The sequence below is a fragment of the Rhinopithecus bieti genome, unplaced genomic scaffold (genome assembly GCF_001698545.2).
Source record: "Rhinopithecus bieti isolate Rb0 unplaced genomic scaffold, ASM169854v2 scaffold_25740, whole genome shotgun sequence".
Lineage (NCBI taxonomy): Eukaryota > Metazoa > Chordata > Mammalia > Primates > Cercopithecidae > Rhinopithecus > Rhinopithecus bieti.
The window spans coordinates 574434-582125 of record NW_016811705.1 but is presented as its reverse complement, the minus strand read 5'-3'; the positions used below and the strand labels follow the sequence as shown (position 1 = coordinate 582125).

At 37.9% G+C, this 7692-nt stretch overlaps 1 protein-coding gene across 3 annotated transcripts in view; it reads right to left on the bottom strand.

Annotated features, from left to right (window-relative positions):
* The window catches only part of BTAF1 (B-TFIID TATA-box binding protein associated factor 1), a 105970-nt gene that overhangs the window by 24497 nt on the left and 73781 nt on the right, over nucleotides 1–7692 (bottom strand). The window lies entirely within an intron of this gene.

Below are 7692 nucleotides of genomic sequence, written 5' to 3'. Positions count from 1 at the left end.
CCCAAAAAAAACAAAACCAGACATAAAAAAGATTTGCAATAGTATAAAACAATGTCACTCTTGTCACTCACACATTGTTTTAGAAAAGTTATTTTCGTCAAAAAAGTTAATTATGTTAACATGTAGGTTTGTTATTTAAATGAATTATTTAAAATTTCCCAGTTTTAATATCTATTACGGAAAATATTATAAACAACAGCTCTTTGGTGTCTTCAATTTTTAAGAGTGTAACGAAGTACTGACACAATAATCTATCTAAAAAATAAATCGAGAAAACAATCCCATTTACAATAGCAACAAAAAAATAAAATAGGAATAAATTTAAGGAGGTGAAAGATCTATACACTGAAAGTTATAGAACATTAATGAAAGAAACTGCTGGGGACACAAATAAATGGACATAAATATGGAAAATAAATGTTCTTGGGCTGGAAGAACTAGTATTGTTAAAATGTCCATACTACCCAAAACGATCTATAGATGTGATGCAATACCTACACTGCACTGAGAATCCCTAATCCCCAAAATTCCAGTGGCATATTTTACAGAAGTAGAAAAAGCAATCCTAAAACTCATATGGTTCTCTATTATCCCTCTGAATAAGCTTTCTATAAAAACAAACAAACAAAAAAACTCATGTTGAACCACAAAAACCCCAGATAGCCAAAGCAATCATGAGCAAAAGGAACAAAGCTGGAGGGATCACACTACCTGATTTCAAAATATACTACAAAGCTATAGTAATCAAAAGAGTATGATCCTGGCATAAAAGCAGACAAAGACCAATGGAACAGACTGGAAAGACTAGAAATAAATGCATGTATTTACAGTTAATCTTTGACAAAAGAACACACAAGGGGGAAGGACAGCCTCTTCAATAAATGGTGTCGGGAAAACTGGATATTCACACGCAGAAGAATGAAACTGGACCTTTGTATCTTACACCAAGTACAAAACTCAGGTCACAATTGATCAAAAAATTAAACGTAAGACTGGAAACTATAAAATTACTGGAAAAAAAATAGAAAAAAGCCTTTCTGACACTGGTCTGGGGAAATTTTTTGGATATAACTCCAAAAGCACAAGAAACAAAATCAAAATACAGGCCAGTCATGGTGGTTCACCCCTGTAGTCCCAGCACTTTGGGAGATTGAGGCAGGAGGACTGTTTGAACCCAGGAGTTTAAGACCAGCCTGGGGTAAACAGAGGGAGACCCCATCCCTACACAAAATAGTTAGCTGGGCATGGTGGCACACACCTGAAGTCCCAGCTACTTGGGAAGCTGGGGTGGGAAGATCACTTGAGCCCAGGAGTTCGAGGCTGCAGTGAGCCATGATCATACATCTGCACTCCAGCCTAGGCAACAGAGTGAGGCCTTGTCTCAAAAACAAAAACCCAAAATCAAAATGTAGGTTGAGCATCCCAAATCCAAATATCCAAAACATTGTTATTGCCAGCATGACAGATGAAGGAAATGCTCATTGGTGCATTTCAGATTTCAGATTTTCAGATTAGGGATGCTCAACTGGTAAGTATAATGCAAACGTTCAAAAATCTGAAATCTTAAATACTTCTAGTCACAAGCATTTCAGATAAAGGATACTCAACATGTATAGACAAATGGGACTGCATCAAACTAAAAAGCTTTCTGCATAGCACAAGAGACAACAGACTGAAGAGACAACCAACAGCATGGGAAAAATTATTTGTGAACCATAAATCTTGATAAGGGGTTAGTATCTAAAATATAAAAGGAACTCAACTCAACAGAGAGAAAATAAGATTTAAAAATGGGCAAAGGACCTGAATAGGTATTTCTCTAAAATATATACACACACACACACACACACACACACACACACACACACACACACACAAACGGCCAACAGATATATGAAAAAATGCTCAACATAAATCACCAGGGAAATACAAATTAAAACTGGTATGAGATATTACCTCACAACTGTTAGAATGGCTACTACTAAAAAGACAAAACGTGTGGAGGAAGATGTAGAGAAACGGGAACCCTTGCGTACTGTTGGTGGGAATGTAAATTAGTACAGCATTATGGAAAACAATACGGATGTTACTCAAAAAACTAAAAACTACCATATAATCTAGCAATCCCACTTTTGGTTATATATCCAAAGGAAATGAAATCAGTACACTGAAGAGATATCTGTACTTCTGTGTTCATTGCAGCATTATTCACAATAGCCGGGATTTGGAATCAACCCAAGTGTTCGTCTATGTGATGAATGGATAAAGAAGCTGTAGTTTATCTATATATAATTGGATACTATTCAGCCTCTCAGAAGGAAATTTTGTGACAACATGAATAAACCTGGATGACATTATGCTAAAGGAAACAAGCCAGGCACAGAAAGACAAATATTATTTGATCTCACTTATATGTGGAAATCTAAAATGTCAAACTCATGGAAGCAGAGTAGAAGAGTGGTTGCTAGGTGCTTAGTAGGTGGAGGGGAGAGGACTGAGGGGAGATGGATAGATGTTGGTTAAAGGGTACAAAGTTTATTTAGAATGAATACATTCTGTAGATCTGTACAGCATGGTGACTACAGTTAATGATAATGTACACCTGGAAACTGCTAAAAGACTAAAATTTAATTAAATGGGTTTTCACCACAAAAAATGATGAGTGTATGAACTAAGATATATTAATTGGTCTGATATATTTCACAACATCATTTTGGACACCAAAACATTTTTTTTTTTTTTTGAGACGGAATCTCACTCTGTCCTGTCGCCCAAGATGGAGTGCAGTGGCCCCATCTCAGCTCACTGCAACCTCCGCCTCCCAAGTTCAAGTGATTCTCCTGCCTCAGCCTCCTGAGTAGCTGGGATTACAAGTGCGTGCCACCATGCCTGGCTAATTTTTCTATTTTTAGTAGAGATGGGGTTTCACCAGTTGGCCAGGCTGGTCTTGAACTCCTGACTTCGTGATCTGCCCACTTCGGCCTCCCAAAGTGCTGGGATTACAGGCGTGAGCCACCATGCCTGGCCACATGTTTTTTATTAAGAAAAAATGAAAGACCAAAAAAGTCATGAGACCAAAAAATTTGAAAACTACTGTCCTACGATGTCTCCCAACTTAAGAAATTTAAAATTCTGGAAACAGAATTTCAATTAAGTCTAACTAAAGTATATATTCCACACAACACTAAAAATAGCATTAGGGCAATGAGGTATATATACAATGAGTCTATTTTCGAAGGTTTTGGAATTAACTTTACTAAGATAAAAACTAACATTTTAGAACATCTAACAACATAATAATAATCATTAGTCTTTCTGCACAATGCTTTACAAATAACAAAATCTTTATATTTTTATTCTCATGGAACTTTTAAGAAATGACAAGACATAGGGCTACATAGCTAGGTCCATTCTCTAACAGTGAAACCCTAAACCCAAGCATCACCAATATTGGTTCAGTGCCAGCAACCCCTCTTGTGAGTGTCTTTCTCACTCCAATTCCCATAAAAATCAGCAAAAGTTACTAACAGTGCAAGGGAATTAGAGTTTCTATAAAAATCACTGGTTGATATTCCAAGATTCTTTGACAACATGCATTTCAGAAAAGTAGATGACTTTTTCTATGAAGACTTAACAGAGAGAATCAAAACAAAGAGGAACAGGAATGAACTTTCATGATATCATTCTTGTTTCTATTGCTATTATCTTCAAATTCACTAATATTCTCTTCCACAGTATGTCTAACCTGCTATTAATGCAATCCAGTGTGTTTTTATTTGTAACTGCATTTTTCATCTCTAGAAGTTCAAGTTGGGTCATTCTTATATTTTTCATTGTGCTCATCACACTCATGCTTTCCTCCTCTACCTTGAACACATAGAGTGTGTGTATGTGTATGTATGTGTGTGTGTGTGTGTGTGTGTGTGTGTGTGTGTGTATATATAATTTTTTTTATTTTTTATTTTTTGAGACAGGGTTTCACCATGTTGTCCAGCGTGGTTTCGAATTCCTGAGCTCAAGGGATCCGCCGGCTTTGGCCTCCCAAAGTGCTGGTATTACAGAGGTGAGCCACTGCACTCAGCCCTGGAGTATATTTTAATGTCCTCGTCTATTATCTGGGTCTCTTCAGGGGACTGTTTTATTGACTGTATTTTCCCCCAGTTACTGGACATATTTTTGGGTGTGGTAATTTTTTGGTGAATGTCAAACATCTTAAGTTTTATGTTGTTGGGTGCTGTATTTTTTTTTTAATTATTCCTTTAAATATGTTGAGGCTTTTTTTTTCTGGGCAATATTTAGTTCAGCTGAAATTAATTAGATCCCGTTGAGGCTTGCTTTTAAGCTTTATCAAGGAAGATCCAAATCAGCCTTTTGTCAAGGGCTAACTTGGCCCTATTACTGAGGCAATATGCTTCTAAGGACTTGATGCTCAGTATGGAAGAAGGTCTTGTTACTCTTACTCTCCTTAGTGGAAATACAAACTATTCCCAGCCCTGTGTGAGGTCTGGAAATTGCTCCACCTACTCCTTTCCACCGTGATTCTTTCCCCAGTCTCAAAGATGTTCTCATAGTACATGCAGATGAATACTCAGCCAAAAGCTTGGGAGAACCCCCTGTGGACCTCTGGAGCTTTCTCTCTGTGCAGCTACCTACCTTCAGGTACTCTGTCTTGCAAATTTTGTCTTAACTCTTCAGTTCAGCAACACTACTGGGCTCTCTTTGGGTTTCCCTTCTCTGTGCTATGGCTCTAGGCAATAAGCCAGGGCACTTCATTTGTTTCACTTTCTCTCATAGTTCACTATCCAGTGCTGCCTGTCATGCAATGCCTGAAAACCACTGTTTGGTACATTTTGTCTGGTGTTCTAGGTAAGGTAGGAGGATAAATCTGTTGCCCATTTTTCCATCATGGCCAGAAGCAAAATCTGTATCACAGTCTTGTAATTTTCACATCTATCAAAGTGAGTCTTACTAATCTTTTCTCAATACCTAAAGTTCAAAATCTCTTTTGTCAATCTGTTATCAAGTATTGTTGTTTTTCCTTAAGAACAAACAAACCGGGTGGCTCATGCCTGTAATCCCAGCACTTTGAGAGGCTGAGGTGGGCAGATCACCTAAGGTCAGGAGTTCGAGACCAGCCTGGCCAACATGGTGAAACCCCGTCTCTACTAAAAATACAAAAAATTAGCATGGTGGCCAGCACCTGTAATCCCAGTTACTAGGGAGGCTGAGGTAGGAGAATTGCTTGAACCCAGGAGGCGGAGGTTGCAGGAACCAAGATCACACCATTGCACTCTAGCCTGGGCGACAAGAACAAAACTCCATCTCAAAACAAAACAAAACAAAAACCAACCAAGAAAACCCCAAAAGACTATTGCTAAGTGTTAGAGTTTAGAGCCTTTATCACCTCACAGTGGATGTGAGCTCTATTTTGGTGCACTTCGAATTCTAATCCATACTTAAATGGCTATTAAACTGATTTTCCTAAAATATGACCTTCAGCTGTTAGACTAATTTTCCTTAAAAACAAACAAAAACTGCGGTCATCATCTCCTTTGTTTAAAGAACACATAATAGCTTCCCACTGCTCACTTATTTCAAAGCTAAGAAAGGGCCAAGGAGACTAAGTACAACACATTTGGTTTAAAAGTGGGATAAAGGCCTCGGAGTTAAAAGAATCTGAGTTAAAATGTAGGAAGCAGAGGATGAAAACAATTCTGGAAATGACACCTCGGTCTTTTGACACCATGGTCTAGTATCTGTTGTTGCAGTAATTTTTTTTCACACATTTTTTAGTGTGAGGTAAAATATACATGTAGAGAAATAATCTAAGGAACAGTTTAGTAAATTATAAAACAAACATCTGTAAAACCAGATCAAGAAAAATACCACTGCAGTCACCCTAGAAGATCCCAAGATCCCATATGCTCCTTCCCAATCATAACCTTCTCTCTCCTTTCCTCAAGAGGTAATCATTTCACTGACTTTTATGGTAATTTCTTTCTTATTTTTCTTTATACCTTCATATCACCAAATTTCTTTTGCCTGTTTTTGAATTTAATAAAAAAGGAATCCTACGTTAAGGATTCATGAATATTACTGTATGTGTCTGTGGTTTGTCTGCTTGCAGTATAACAGTACACAATTTACATATCTACTCTCCACGACCATTTGGTGATTTCCAGTTTTAGACTACTATAAGTGATGTTATATTCTTGGCCAGGCGTGGTGGTTCACACCTGTAATCCCAGCACTTTGGGAGGCCAAGGCAGGAGGATCACCTGAGGTTGGCAGTTGAGACAAGCCTGATCAACAAGCAGAAACCCCGTCTCTACTAAAAATACAAAATTAGCAGGGTGTGGTGGCACATGCCTATAATCCCAGGTGTTTGGGAGGCTGAGGCAGGAGAATCGCTTGAACCTGGGAGTCGGAGGGTACAGTGAGCTGAAGTCGCACCACTGCACTCCAGCCTAGGCAACAAGAGCAAAACTCTGTCTCCAAAAAAAAAAATTCTTGAAAAAAATGTGTTGAATTCTCTAGGGTATATATGTAGGATGAAGTTTTCAGGTCATTAGGCTGGGTATCTTCAGTTTTACCAGATATAACCAAACTGTTTTTCAAAGAGGCTATCCTATTTATAACTCATTATTTTGCTGGTAGGAATGTCAAATGATACAGTTACTTTGGAAAACGATTAGGCAGTTTTATAAAAAAAATTAAACGAGCTTACCATATGACCCGGCGTTTCATTCTTAAGTATTTACTCAAAAGAAATAAACACACACATCCACACAAAGACTTACAAATGCAAATGCAGAGTATTGTTTCTTTTTTTTTGTTTTGTTTTGAGAGAGAGTCTCACTTTGTCATCCAGGCTGGAGTGCAGTGGCACCATCTTGGCTCGCTGCAACCTCTGTCTCCCAGATTCAAGTGAGTCTCCTGCCTCAGCCTCCTGAGTAGCTGGGATTACAGGTGTGCACCACCACACCCTGCAAATTTTTGTATTTTTTGTAGAGACGAAGTTTCACCATTTTGTATTTTCAGTTGGTCAGGATAATCTCGAACTCCTAACGTCAAGTGATCCACCCGCTGTGGCCTCCCAAAGTGCTGGGATTACAGGCATGAGTCACCTCACCCAGCCCATAATAACTATTAATAAAAGCTGGTAACAATCCAAATATCCGTCAACTGGTGACAGGATAAACAAAATGTGGTATGTCCATACAATGGAATACTACTCAGCAATAAAAAGGAAGTACTTGTACATGTTACAACATGGATGACATGCCATACCATTTCCTGAATTATTCCTGGCTCTTTCTGTTTTTCAAGCCACTTCAGTTTCCTGCACTGGCCACACATTATTTGTGCCCCATGAATGGGGCTCCAACATGATCCTTTTAGTCTTCTTTTTCATACTCCCACAGAGACCTCATTTGCTTTTTACAGTCTTAATTACCATCTCTCACATTTATCTTTTGCCTAAACTTTAGCCCACAGTCTACAACTAGATGTTACCAGAAAAACTTAGGAACAATTCTATTTCTAGAAAAGCATTAGTAAATTTTTTTAGGAATCATAGTGTCTGATTTCCTGTTTTACTTAAATTAAAACTCTCTGTGTTAAAGAAAAAAAGTACCAATTAAAAGCCTAAAAATCTTAATTACTGTAATATAAACATTTTGAAATAATGCC